This window comes from Bos taurus, chromosome 17 (assembly GCF_002263795.3).
Source record: "Bos taurus isolate L1 Dominette 01449 registration number 42190680 breed Hereford chromosome 17, ARS-UCD2.0, whole genome shotgun sequence".
Lineage (NCBI taxonomy): Eukaryota > Metazoa > Chordata > Mammalia > Artiodactyla > Bovidae > Bos > Bos taurus.
In genome coordinates, this window is record NC_037344.1 from 56,250,931 (window position 1) to 56,266,293 (window position 15,363).

Consider the following 15,363-nt stretch of genomic DNA (forward strand, 5'->3'; position numbering starts at 1 on the left):
TCAGGTTCTGATTCTCCCACCATGAGCTGAGTGATCTTGACCAAAGAACTTGATTTCAGAAATCTTTGTCTCCATGTGTCCATCATGGGGAGAAAGAAGCCACTGGGTAACAGGGACAGCATCTATGAGGGTGAGATTTGGACTTGAATTCTGGCTCAGCCAGTCCCTAACCATGAACTTCCTTTCTTTACCTTAAACGGGAATAACCCAGTCCCACTGGAATGTTGTGATGATTAAATAAGTTACTGAAAAGACAATGATATGGAAATAATAATAGCAGTTTTAGTACTTATATTCCAGTCTTCCTTCTATGTTTTTATAGATAACTCATTTAATTTTCATCACAGTGCTTTGAGGACAACATTATTATTCCTATTTTAAATAGGAGGAAACTGAGGCACAGAGTGGTTAAATAAGTCACCCAAGGTCACACAGCAGAGCCACATTTCAAAGGTCTAAAATCAGCTCTTGCTCCCTGCTCCCTCTCTAGCACTGAATAGAACCACTTGGGTCCTTAACATCCTCTTGCATCAGTCAACAGAAGCTGGGACTTAGAACCAGCCAACACCCTACATTCTCTAGGTGTGGCCCCACACCTTTAAGCACCAGTATTCTTCTGAGCATCTGAGTGGAGAAGTGTGCCAGGTAGCTGAATTTGGGTTGATTAAATCAAGGAGAAAATCAATTAAATTTAAATAAAGAAAAAAGATTGGAAATCAGGCACAATGCCTTCTTAATTACAGCACCTAATCACTGGCTGAAAAAAAAAATAACCACAGAACATTTCATTTCATATAAGGCCTTGTGTATCTAAAGTGAGAGGCTCCTAATGAAATGTACATTTCCCCACTTGACTAGTAATTGACTAGGCGATCCTGGCAGTTTCATGAGTGGAAATGATCAGGCGTAATAGCCAGAGCTTTTAAAGGATGTGACAACACAGGATGCTTTGGGGGCTTATTGAGGGGTAGTTGACCCCAAGTTCTCCTTTCCTTGCAGTACAACTCACAATTCTCCCGACAGTGAATGCAGCCACTGGGCAGGGCCAAGTGTGCAATGCAGCAGGCGAGCATGATTAAATGGCTTTTTTTTCTGCACAGTCCAGTGTCATCGCAAACACACAGAGCTGGGGAAGATCGCCGGCAATCAGCGACTAAATGCCTCAAAGAAATTACTCTGACAAGCATCCCTGCCATTTAGATCCTGGATTATAGCCTTCTAATTGGTCTCCCTGTCCCCCATCTCCCTCATTCCAATCTTTCTTGTCCACTGCAGCTAGGGGCATCTTTATATAGGCACATCTCATTGAGTCACTTCTTTGATTAAAACCCTTCACTGGAGGCTCGTTGAGATTAGAGCAGTCCAGACTCCCTACCCTGGCTCAGGGAAGGGATCACCGACGTGATCGGATTCCAGCCCATCATTTCTCTGGCCTTTGTTCCCTGTTCCTGCATCCTTTATTCCAAACATACTGACCCAGTAGAATTCTTTCAAATCTTTCCTGCACTCATGATTTCATGTCTTTGCATGTGCAGTTCCTTCTGCCTGAAACACCCTTCCCTTCACCTGACTAACCCCTGTATCACATCCTCCCAAACCAGTCTCCCACGTGGCTAGACTTGCTTTTCAGACTAGCTTTCTCCTATCACGGCAAACATTACATGGAATAATGATTGTTCACGAGCTCAGTGAGGGCAGATTCTTAGGTCTGTTGAATTGATTTCTGCCCAGAACCCAGCACAGTATCCAGCCCTGCTTAAAGACTTTGTTGAATGAGTGGGAGTAGACTTGCCGCGAATGGTTGCCATCATCTGCATGATGTGGAGCTTACTTCTTACAAGGTAACACATCTAGAACATCATCTCTCACTTGGTATGCTATCTTTTTTTTTTTTTGGACTACTAATGAGTGTAATAAGGCTCAATGTTTGCTTGCTATTTTGGTCCTTTTAGAAGGTGGGCAGTGACCAGAGCTCCTGGGGACATCATCGACTCAGTTAATTGGACAACTAGCCCCCGTTTACTGTACCCCTGTGATTGCCCAGCATTGAGCTGGACAGCTGAGCTTTAGAACGCTGACAAAGGTGAAGTATCTGTGGTACAATAGCTCACAGCTCAGTGCAAAGCAGATGTGCAAATGGATACTTACAACACCAGGCCATAAGGAAGGATCGATTTCCACAACAGTTCCTTCTGTAGGGCAGGGGACTGAAGTGCAGAAATGGGCCATAGCTTTCCTGAAGTCACAAGTAGGAAAACTGTATATCCCACCTGCCTCCCCTCAAGACGCCCATGCCATCTTTAGATGGAGGAGAATCTCCCAAGCCACCAGTGTAGAAGCCAGATCCAGTGAAGCCATTTTTGAGATGGGTAAGCCTGAGTGCATTTGGAAGCAGGTGAGGTTTAGAGAAGCATCAAAATTAGAGTTTAGTGAAAGATATAGTGATTCCAAGAAGTTAAGGTCTGGAGACCAAGAATCATAAACACCGGGTCTCTGCTCCAGGTCCACTGAATGATGTTGGAGAGAAGTTCTCTTAAAATTCCTTATTGTCTGCAGTTTGGAGAAGGCAAGTGTTGAACTACTCATTGCATTCATTCATTCATTCAACAAATACCAGATATTTAAATGAGCCAGGCAATATGCTAAGTCCTCTGCAGACATTTTCTCATTAAATTAAAGCTGATTTTAAGGTATTCTTCTAATTTCTCCCCCTTTGCATATGGGGAACCTGGAGTCAGAAACAAAAATAACTTGCTAAGGTTGCCAAAATTAATAATAATGATAAGAGTTAGCATTTTATGGGTCATTTATTGCATGCCCGACAGGGTGCCAAGTTAATACATCAGTTTTAATCCTCATGACAAGTTTATGGAATAGGTATCCTTAATAGTCCATTTTACAGATGAGGTGATTGATATTTCAAAAGGTCAAGGAACTTGCCCAGAGTCAACAGATCGTGCATGATGGAACCAGAATCTTATTCTAAATCTGCTTTAGTCCCTAGCCCAGTACTAATCATTGTGGTCCCCGGACTGCTTACATCAGAATCAGTTGAAACGTGTGTAAAATGCAGAATCCCAGGCCCACATGGCCCTCTAGAATCTGAGGGTAAGGTCCAGGAATCAGCATTTGATACAAAGTTTGTAGGTGATTCTTACACTCACTAAAGTTTGAAGACTTTGTGGCCACTCTTCAGGTAGGGACTCAGCAGCATTCAATGAAAAAGAAAATATTCCATTTGACTTTCTCACTCAGTTGATTTGGAAAAACATAATGAAAGGAAGAAAATCAGTGAAACTCTCCCTGGGTCCCAGGAGGGCTGCAAGAAATGTAAAAAATGAAGACGGCAAAGACATTTTGATGCCAATATTCCAGCAGATGTGTTTATGCAAGTCGGTTTGATTACAGGTGCTAAAAATACTCCTTTAAATTTAGGAGCCCAGAACACTTCCCAGTGCTTTACCAAAAAACAGCTTTTAAAAAATTTTAATTCATTCTTTACCCCCGCCTCCTTCAACTAGTTATTAGTATTGATGCTGGAGTTCCAGTTTGTTATCGAGAATTATAATGGCAAATCATGAAGACATTTTCTCTGATTACACAGATTCTCAGTGTATTTGGCTCCCATCTCCCTTCCAGCCATTCCTCTGAATCAGCAAAGCACCAGCTGTACTCTTTGACTTCCTTGGGGTGGTTGAATACCAGACCTTGACAACTTCCCAAAATAAATTTTTCATCCAGAGGGTTCAGTCTGCACCTCCTTTCCCCAACCACTCTTATGATTTTGTACTTTATATCTTTGAATCATAGAATGATTAGCCCTGAGAGGTTCAAAGACTCAATCCACAGAGAAGGAAACTAAGACACAGAAAGAAGGGGGGTAATTCACTAGAAGTGGCAAAAGCATGAAATAACAGGGCTGGTCCAGAGCCCCAGGCATCCTGCCTGTGGCATCTTCCCATTACAATAGACTGCTTCTCCTGGAATTCTGATCTCCACCACGTACTAGCTTGTGATCTTTAACCAAGTTACTAAACCTTTCTGAGCCTCAGTTTTCTCATCTGTAAAATGGGAACAGTAGTGACACTCACCTCAAAGGGCTTTTGTGAGGATTAAATGATTTAATTCATGCAAAGTAGGAAGCACAATGGCATGTACATAGTAAACACTCCATAATGGCAGCTATCACCCTCCTTCTCATTATCATCACGCAGTCCCCAGCACACGTTGATCAGTGAGTGGTTGTATGTGTGTGTTAGTCACTTGGTCATGTCCGACTCTTTGTGACCCCGTGAACTGTAGCCCACCAGGCTCCTCTGTCCACGGAATTCCCCAGGCAAGAATACTGGAGTGGGTTGCTATTCTCTTCTCCAGGGGCTCTTCCCAACCCAGGGATCAAACTTGGGTCTCCCAGCAATGCAGCTTCTTTATCATCCGAGCCACCAGGGAAGCCCGCAAGTGAGTGGTTACTAATACTAAAATTTTTGATCATTTTTTATCTTGCTCATTTTTTAAATAAGAAGAAACAATGCCTTATAAAAAAAATAAACAAGTGTGCAGTAAATGTCACTTGGATGTTTTATGAACAAACAAGAAAGATCCAAAATTACTAACCCCAAGCTTTGACTAACTTAACATTTATTTCACTTGGAGATTAGGGATGCTGACCACTGGTTAACCTTCACATAACCCATCAGCTTCTATGGAAGGGACACTGGCCTTGATCACTGTTCCTCCTTCAAGACTCACTCAAATGCTCCCTGACCCTGGAGTCTTCCTCTGACCTTCTCTGAGCTTCCCCCACAAGGCTTGGCCTTAGAGAAGACCTTCTCTTTCATCCTATATGGAAATTCATTATAATTGGTGTGGGCCTCCTAGGACTTTTCCCTTCCAGACCAGTGCTAGACCTCTAGACCAGTATCTTCACTGAACACTCCCTGAGGAGCTATTTAAAATTGCCACTCTAGGGCAGGGGCCTGGCATTGATATTTTTTAAAAGCACCTCCCTCCTTCCAGGAATCTATTCTCTTATAGAGTCAGAGATAAGAACTATTGCTTTAGACCGTAATAATATATATAATGTATTATATATAAAATCATAAAATAATTTATATATATATATATATATATATATGATTTTCTGGCCCACCTAACTCAGAGTCCATTGGGAGTAGGTTTTACTTGTCTTCTCATCTGCAGCCTTAACGTAGGGATTAACAAGCACTTAATATTTACTGAATTAGGTGGCAATAACCTTTTATACTGGCTTCCCATATGACTCAGCAGTAAAGAATCCGCCCCACCAATCCATGGGGTTGCAAAATAATCAGACACTTAGCAACTAAACAACAACAAACCTTTTATACTAATCACCATGACCCTTGTTGGCTCATAAAGATGGTACTTCTTATCTATTTAATCTCTGAGTCTCAGTTTCCCCATCCCTACAATGGGGGTGAAAATCATATCTGTTTCTTGGAGCTACTTATGGTGAGCATTGAATGAGATTATGTGGGTGAAGTGCCTAGGTGGAGTCAGGAACATCAGAAATGCCCACAAAATGTGATATTTTTCTTTTCCTTTAACTAGTCTCTCAGCAATAACCTCATATATGCAGATGACACCACCCTTATGGCAGAAAGTGAAGAGGAACTAAAAAGCCTCTTGATGAAAGTGAAAGAGGAGAGTGAAAAAGTTGGCTCAAAGCTCAACATTCAGAAAACTAAGATCATGGCATCTGGTCCCATCACTTCATGGGAAATAGATGGGGAAATAGTGGAAACGGTGTCAGCCTGTTTTTTTGGGCTCCAAAATCACTGCAGATGGTGATTGCAGCCATGAGATTAAAAGACGCTTACTCCTTGGAAGGAAAGTTATGAGCAACCTAGATAGCATATTCAAAAGCAGAGACATTACTTTGCCAACAAAGGTTCGTCTAGTCAAGGCTATGGTTTTTCCAGTGGTCATGTATGGATATGAGAGTTGGACTGTGAAGAAGGCTGAGCGCCGAAGAATTGATGCTTTTGAACTGTGGTCTTGGAGAAGACTCTTGAGAGTCCCTTGGACTGCAATTTGATCAAACCAGTCCATCCTAAAGGAGATCAGTCCTGGGTGTTCTTTGGAAGGAATGATGCTAAAGCTGAAACTCCAGTACTTTGGCCACCTCATGAGAAGAGTTGACTCATTGGAAAAGACTCTGATGCTGGGAGGGGAGGGATTGCGGGCAGGAGGAGAAGGCGACAACAGAGGATGAGATGGTTGGATGGCATCACCGACTCGATGGACGTGAGTTTGAGTGAACTCCGGGAGTTGGTGATGGACAGGGAGGCCTGGCGTGCTGCGATTCATGGGGTCGCAGAGTCGGACACGACTGAGCAACTGAACTGAGTCTCTCAGCAAGCAGTCAGAGGAAAGGAAGGGAAGCAGCAGGAGTGCTCAGCCTAGGTGGGAGATGTACACAACATTCGACACTGTTACACCCTCATCAACAGCATCACTACCAGCAACAGCATTGTTAATAATGAACCCCAACTCTGGGAAGACTCTTTTTCTCTCAAGCACTTTACATATATTATTTCCTTTAGGCCAACGATAAGCCTGTTGAGACAGGCCTGGGACTGGGATCTTTTGCTGCAGTGCTTGAGCAACTAAATACAAAGAAACTATAAGGGACTAAAAATAACTGCGTGTACGCACAGGTGGGGCAAATTCTGGACAAGACACAAAGAGACCAAAAAGCCCAATCGCCACTTCTGAAGAACTGGTCAGGGTGTTGGGAGTGAAAGCAGGGTACTGCACATGCCCTCTGCACACACCACCACCAAAGGGTGGGCAAACCACCTAACCACTCCTCTGGCCCAAATCCTTGGTCATACCCCTGCCCTCACCCCATATAAGGAACCAGCTTGCACCTCGCTCAGGAGCGAGTAAGTGGACCTGGTACTTGTTCTCATTCCTTTTGCTATAGCAGGGGCCCCAATAAACCTTTGCCTGAATTTCCTGCCTGGCTTATGATCAATTTCTATTGATTAAGGAGACCAAGAACTCTGGTTGGTAACATTATAAGGTAGGTATTACTGTGCTGGTTTTTAAATGAGAAAATGAAGGCTCTCAAAGGTTATTCAACTTGTCCAAGGTCACACAATTAAGTAGTCATGCCAGCATCAAACCCAATGTTTTTAACCACCTTCCTCATGTTCATCAGTGCACTTGCTGAATTTTCAAAGACAGGCAATTCATTTTGCAAACTAGCTCCTGGTTCCTGGAGTGTCACATTCTTTCCTTCTTTGTGTGCCCAGCTGAGATGAGACATTCCTCCTATCTCATGTGTTTGTTCAGATCACCAGATGATGGACAAATTGGCTGTTACCTGTTTTCACCTTTCATTTCTTTGTTCTCCTTTGGAGGCAATAATAATTGTGGACACTTTTGAATCCATCTGAGCTAGATTCAAATCAGAACTCTAAGTCTGTGACTTTGGGGCAAATGTCTTAAATTAGCTGAGGCTCAGTTCTCCTTGTGTACAATGGAGCTAAGACTAGGTGCCAACTCACAGGACACTGGTAAGGATTAGATGAGATGATGCATGCAAAGTGCCTTGAACCTAACGAGGGCTTAAGATGAGCTAGTAAGTGGCAGTAACAATAGTTGTTCCTCTTTAGAGAAGATGGTCTAGATGCCCAGAGGCTGGCCACCTGCCTGCAACCAGAGCAGACTGGCTGACTGCCTGGGTCCTGGAGATGTCCAAAATCTCCGTTCAATTACCTCCATCTGTGGGTAAAACAGTCCCTGCGTAATGGACTGATTAATCTCCTTATCGCATGAAGCACACAGTGTAATTACATCAGAGAATTCAGATCCCCAAGCGCAACATCAATCAACTCAGAGAGGGCAACTTCACCCTCCCTTCCCTAACAGCCTGGGGAAAAATAATATGTCTTCGTCTCTGCCTCTCTTGCTCCTTCTTCCCTCTGATGTGAGGTTGGGACTAAGAATGCCTGTGTCAAAAGCTGCCTGGGGAGCAGGTAGGGAAGGAAGTTAAGGCGAGGGGACATCTTTTGGGGGTTATCACTTCTTGGGTTCTGCAAAAGCTGTCACTCCCACACCCCTTGTAAGTTGCTACTTGAGTTTGGACTGAATAAATATGGAGGTGGGATGGGGAGAAGAAGCCCCACTTAAAAAAAAAAAAAAGGATGGCTGGACAGAACAGTAAAAACAACTATTCACGGTTGTCTTTTTATTGAACCCTAACTATTTAGCAGGAGAAGGCGATGGCACCCCACTGCAGTACTCTTGCCTGGAAAATCCCATGGGCAGAGGAGCCTGGTAGGCTGCAGTCCATGGGGTCGCGAAGAGCTGGACACAACTGAGCGACTTCACTTTCACTTTTCACTTTCATGCATTGGAGAAGGAAATGGCAACCCATTCCAGTGTTCTCGCCTGGAGAATCCCAGGGATGGGGGAGCCTGGTGGGCTGCGGTCTATGGGGTCGCACAGAGTCAGACACGACTGAAGTGACTTAGCAGCAACTATTTAGCCTTTTAGATAAAAGGTTATCTCCTTTTGTCTCCTAATAACCTTGTCAGGTAGGTGCTCTTATTAGTCCACAGGATGTAGATGAAAAAAACAAGGCTTGGAAAAGTGAAAGGTCTCCTGGCTGGTAAGTGGCAGAGCCAGGGATCAAAAGCTGCTGAGTTGAACTCTGAAACACAAGCTCTCTGACTCTGTTCCTGTTCCCAATCAGAAGCTCCGGATCTGTACCAGAGGACACCTAGTGCCTCACTTCCCTCAGCAAGAGTGTAACTCAGCCACCCTCATCCCCTTGTTTCTCACCTGAGACTCAGCCATCCACTCATCAAATAAGTTAAAAGCATTAGCCAGGTGCCAGACACTGGCCAGGTGCCAGAAGGCCAAAGATCTACATACTTGGAGCCCACTCTCAAGGTGATCTCAGTCTGATGGAGAGGCTGTATGCCCACACCTTCATTGAGAAGTAATGACGGTCACAACACCACGGACGAAGCTCGCAGACATTGCTTTGCAGAAGCCAGACATAAAAGATGGAGGTGGCCCAGAGTATTTTTCTGTTTCTGTGAAGTTCTAGCGGAGAAGGCAATGGCACCCCACTCCAGTACTCTTGCCTGGAAAATCCCATGGATGGAGGAGCCTGGTGGGCTGCAGTCCATGGGGTCGCTAGGAGTCAGACACAACTGAGCGACTTCACTTTCACTTTTCACTTTCATGCATTGGAGAAGGCAATGGCAACCCACTCCAGTGTTCTTGCCTGGAGAATCCCAGGGACGGGGGAGCCTGGTGGGCTGCCGTCTCTGGGGTCGCACAGAGTCGGACACGACTGACGCAACTTAGCAGCAGCAGCAGTAGCATGAAGTTCTAGATCAGGCAAATCTAACCTATCATAAAAAGTCATCAGGACGGTCATGACCTTTGGAAGCTGGGAACTAAGGAGAGACCTGAAGAAATTTTCTTGGTGGGAATATAGGTTTCAAGGGTATGTGTATTTGTGAAAACTCATTGAATTGTACACTTAGATTTGTGCGTTTCATTGTTTGTTACTTTCTTGGGCTCCAAAATTACTGCAGAAGGTGACTGCAGCCATGAAATTAAAAGACGCTTGCTCCTTGAAAGAAAAGCTATGACCAACTTATACAGCATATTAGAAAGCAGAGACGTTGCTTTGCCAGCAAAGGTCCATCTGGTCAAAGCTATGTTTTTTCCAGTAGTCATGTATGGATGTGAGAGCTAGACCATAAAGAAAGCTGAATGTTGAAGAAGTGATGCTTTTGAACTGTGGTATTGGAGAAGACTCTTGAGAGTCCCTTGGACTGCAAGGAGATCAAACCAGTCAATCCTAAAGGAAATCAGTCCTGACTATTCACTGGAAGGGCTGATGCTGAAACTGCAGCTCCAATACTTTGTCCACCTGATTGGAAGAACTGACTCATTGAAAAAGACCCTGATTCTGGGAAAGACTGAAGGCAAGAGGAGAAGGGGTCGGCAGAGGATGAGATGGTTGGATGGCATCACCGACTTGATGGATATGAGTTTCAGCAATCTCCAGAAGCTGGTGATGGACAGGGAAGCCTGATGTACTGCAGTCCATGGGGTCACAAAGAGTTGGACACAACTGAGCAACTGAACTGAACTGAACCTCTCCCTAAAAAGTACTGTGAACAAATATCAAAATATAACAATGGTGGCAGCCATTTGTTGTGTTTAGTATGTGCTGAGCCTTTATGAGCATTAATACATTTAATTATTGTAACAGCATTACTGAGGCTCATAGAGGGTAAGCAACTTGCCCAGGATTACACAGCTAAGAAAGGCCAGAGCCAGTATTCCAACCCAGACCTGTTGCTGACACATAAATCTGTGCTTCCAACCACTAAGCTATCCTGCCTTCCCTTTGTCATAGTGCTTTCCCGTTTGTAGACTTGGTGGCTACCTAAAATATCCCCACGTAAGACAGATTAAAATGGAGCTCTTCCGTTTGCAGCAGGGAAGGGTAATTTGGGCACCCGACTGCCCAACCTTCTTCGTGTTCTTCAAGGCAAGCTCAGAGATAGCTCCGCAGAATACAATTTGGAAACTACTGACAAAGGTGGATGCTCAGGCTTCTCAGCTCTTAAAAATGAGGAATCTATGACTCTGAAGGCTGTGGTCTGTCTTGTCTACAACTGAATCCCCTGTGCCTAGAATACTGCTCTGGTCCAATAAACAGATGAACAGACAGGTGATTCAAAAGTCAATTCACTTAGTGGGCAGGTAGAAAGAAGCCAGGTATTTTTTATCATCCCCTGTTTGAAGAAGTTCCTGGAGGGAAGAAGCCTGTAGACATGTTTTGCTTGTGCTGCATGGTACTTTCCAACACTCAAATTCATGGCCATTTCAAAATCAGGTGTTTCATGTACAAATTTCAATTTTAAGAAAGATCAACATTGGAGACAAGGGACTTGCATTGCTCTCTCAGCAGCCATCAGGCAGATGTAGGCAGCAGCAACCTCCTAACTCATCTCAGTCCCCACCTGTTATCCTCAAAAGTATTGGGAGTCCACAGAGCTGGTCACACCTGGGTCCGGCCTTGCTGGGCATCCATAACTTGGGAGACAGTTGGTAATCTGTTGGTGGCTTTCTATTCCTGGAACCTAAGAAATAACTGGCCTGTATAAGGCTGGCCCAGAAAACCAAAGCCCACCTTTTCTCTTCCAGGCGAGAAGAGACAAGGTGACTTCACATCTCATTGGCTGGGGGTGCTCCAGAAATTGCCCACATGAATCCACCCACATGTCCTCATTCCCCAGTAGGAAAAAAACAACAACCAGCCTCCCACTTTCTCCCTTCTCATGCAGGGCTCTTTGTTCTCAGGTTCCAAAATGCAGGCTCAGCCCGTCAGGCTAGGGGAGTGTCATGAAGCAGACACTGTGATCTCTAGCTGCTGGGATTATATTTCAATCATGGAAATCCATGGTTCTCAAATGTGCATCAACAGCCCGTTGCTGATCTGGCTCCTTCAGAATCAGGGAAGGCACTTTCTGTAAATACAGATTCCTGGGACCTGCCCTTGGGAACTCTGATCTAAGAGGTCATGGTGGAGAAGGGATTGACTCCAGTATTTATATATATAGAAAACTCTTCAGGCTGATGATTCTAGTGCCCAGCCAGGGGTGGGAGCCGTAGATAACAGGCTAAGCCACTCTGTGTTCCACTTGCTCTGCCTTCCATCTCTTTAAATGTTGACTTTTCTATTTGGGGCTCTCCTGTGTCTATTTTTGCCTCACCTTGAACTTCTCCCAAAGGAGATTTCCCTAAGCCTGATGTCTCCTTCCCTGGTTTTCTCCTTCAGCTACCCTGAATTATAACCTTTGGCCTTAGCTTGGACCCCCTCCGTTCCCCCAGTTCCCAGGCAGAAAAAACACACCCAGAACAGGATCTTTGTGAGGTGGCATCGCCCTCACCCCCCATAAGCCTTGCATGGGAATTTCTTGCTCCTTCTCCCCGTCATCGCCTCCTCTCCATTTCTGAGCCTTGCCTTCCTTTTAGGATCAGTCAGTGGGAGCAAGTGCCGTTTTATCTCTTGGTTTTGGAAATCCATCAGCTGTTCCAGACACCTCCATGGCAGGTGCTTGGAAGAAGTCGGTCCTGAGCAAGAGCGATAGAAGCCCTGTGGATTTCCGTGCCCAGGGGTCCATGTGGATGGGAAGATAAATATCTAAAACTCCCATAGCCATGGAAACAGAGGCACTTCAAGGTGATTTTTGCACACACAAAAGGAAAAGAAAGTGGAGTTTGGATGATGGCCCTACCCCCACTGTAGCTACCTAGTCTTTCTGCTTGCAGAAGGGGTCAGTTTAGAAAGGGAAGGGAAGGAGAAAGAAGCAGGATAGATGATTTGGCTGTGGGATAAGCAATCTGCAGAAAGCCTGCTTTTTGTCTCTTTTTCTCCTCCAACTCCCAGGCTGGATCACAATAGTGATGATGGCAGTTATGATGATGATGACAACTAACAGGTATTCAGGGCTTGCTATGAGCTGGCTCAAGTCAGGCATTGTTCTGCGGGCTGTGTTTGCATTTACTCCTTGCAACAGCTATGACAAAGGTCCTGTGTAACCATCACTGATTACAGAGGAGAAAACCAAGGCAAGGGGAAGTTCCAAAACTTGGCCAAGCTCACCAAGCAGCGGGAGGAGGTAGAAGAGACAAGTACTTCTCAGTCTGAATCTGAAGGCTGACATTAAACAACAAGCTGTGCTGGCTCTGGTTGTCCTAGGCCCTGTCCCCACTTGGACATCCCTGGTGGACTCGTATTTTTGAACATCTGCTAGGTAAGGTGTGTGCCACCAGCCACTTGCAGAACTTGAAATACAGCCAGGGAGGCCAGATTTAATAAAAATGGGTCCTAGAATGCCAGGCACTGTGCTAAGAGATTTACAGCATGACCTCATTTAATCTCCCAACTACTCTATCACCCAATCTTACAGACAAGGACACTGAGGTTCAGAGAGATTAACTCACATGATCCAAGTCACACAGGATGTGATGAAGGGGCTGGGATTCAAATCCATGCTTGCTGGCTTCTAGAACTCAAGCTCTGACCCAACAGATTCATGAAAAGGGAACAAACCATACTAGGGTAGTTTGTGTGTGCTCAGTTGCTAAGTTGTGTCCAACTTTTGCAACCCCATGGACTGTAGCCCACCAGGCTCCTTTCCCCATGGGATTTCCCAGGCAAGAATGCTGGATTGGGTTGCTATTTCCTTCTCCAGGGGATCTTCCCAACCCAGGGATCAAACCCATGTCTCCTGCATTGGCAGGTGGATACATTACCCCTACTACACCCTGGGAAGCCTCCGCAATAAGCTATAGCATGATGAAAAATACTGGGTTCCTGTGTCTTATTTGTACAAACATTTACTGAGCACCTACTATGTGCCAGGCATAGTACTAGGCACTGAGGATAGGATGTTGAGAAAATCTTCCTTTGTGGAGATTACAGTCAAATGAAAAATGCAAAAAGGTATATGATTAAACAGAAGAACTAGGAAGGAAATGACCAGTCGTGGGTGGACATGAGGCAGTAGGGTCAGAGCAGAAATGAGTGAGCTAGACAACGAGGGGAGATGGGCAGGGCACGCAAGAGCTGACTCTGCAGAACCTGCTAGGCAGTGAGTACTGTTTGGACTTGATTCTCAGAGCAGTGGAGAGCTCTTGATGGGGATTAGGCAGGAGAGGGACATGGTCAGCTCTACTCTTTGGAAAGACCTCTCTGGCGTCAGTCTACTATGATATTACAAATATGTATGTATGAACACACATATGAATGTGTGGAGTAGGGCCCAGAGCCACTGGTAGGAAAGCAAGTAGGAGGACCTGGCAGGGATTTTGAAAAGAGATGACGGTGGGCTGAGGAAGGAGGAAGGGGCTGTGTAACTTGTTCCCTAGCATGGATTCCTTCCCTAAATCCAATCAGTGCTGCTAGTCACAAGCAACCTCAGGTGAAAGGGTGTGGAGGATTTAGTGTAAATGCATCCTTCAACTTGAGAAGGCAACATTTCTACACTGGACCAGTGGTCCTCAAGCTTAAACATGCCTCAGAAACACTTCTGGGGCTTGTGATGGCGCAGGTGTCTGGTCCCACTCCCAGAATTCCTAATTTGGTCATCTGGCCTGGGACCCAATAATGTACATTTAGGACAAGCTCCCAGGAGATATTGCTTCTGTTGATAGTGGGGCCACATTTTGAGAACTAGTAGTATAGAGTTAAAAAGGCACCAGTTTGCAGCTATATTCACTCAGGGTTGAATCCAGCATCTGCCTCTAATTAACCTGGGTGGTACTGGATTACCTCTCCAACATTCAGTTTTCTTCATCTATAAAATGGAACCAGTAATATCAACACTATGAGTTTGTTGTGTATTTATAGTAAATCAGGTAAAAAGCTCATTATAGTGTTTGTCACATAAAAGGGGCTCAATAAATGGCAACCACTGTTACTGTTATTACTCAGACAAAAAGATCAAACCAACACTTAGCTAGTGACACATTAGGACTGGGACTAAAAATAGGACCTTCAGTGGGCATACAAAACCTGGGGCCACTAAAGTGACAAGCAGCTAATATCAGCAAATAATAAAACTTTAGCAACACATATTAGAGGTTATTCTTTGCCAAACAGATACCAAAGGCAGCCAGGAAACAGACATCCTCATGGCTGTTAAGTCAACTTGTCTATTTATCTGTCTCAGTTCAGTTCAGTTCAGTTCAGACTCTGTGCCACCCCATGGACTACAGCCACCAGGCTTCCCTGTCCATCACCAAATCCTGGAGCTTGCTCAAACTCATGTCCATCAGATCAGTGATGCCATCCAACCATCTCATCCTCTGTTATCCCCTTCTCCTCCTGCCTTCATTTTTCCCCAGCAACAGGATTTTTTCCAATGAGTCAGTTCTTCGCATAAGGTGGACAAAGTATTGGAGTTTCAGCTTCAGCATCAGTCCTTCCAAAGAATATTCAGGACTGATTGCCTTTAGGATGACTGGTTTGATCAACTTGCAGTCCAAGGGACTCTCAAGAGTCTTTCCCAACATAACAGTTCAAAAACGTCAATTCTTCATTGTTCAGCTTTCTTTATGGTCCAACTCTCACATCTATACATAACTACTGGAAAAACAATAGCTTTGACTATATGGACCATTGTCATCAAAGTAATGTCTCTGCTTTTTAATATGTTTTCTAGGTTGGTCACTGCTTTTCTTCTAAGAAGCAAGTGTCTTTTAATTTCATGGCTGCAGTCACCATCTGCAGTGATTTCGGAGCCCAAGAAAATGAAGTATGTCACTGTTTCCATT

The 15,363-nt window shown here is 44.6% G+C and overlaps 1 protein-coding gene across 1 annotated transcript in view; it reads right to left on the minus strand.

Moving 5' to 3' along the window:
* SRRM4 (serine/arginine repetitive matrix 4) overlaps positions 1 to 15,363 on the minus strand; it is a 172,589-nt gene that overhangs the window by 67,528 nt on the left and 89,698 nt on the right. The window lies entirely within an intron of this gene.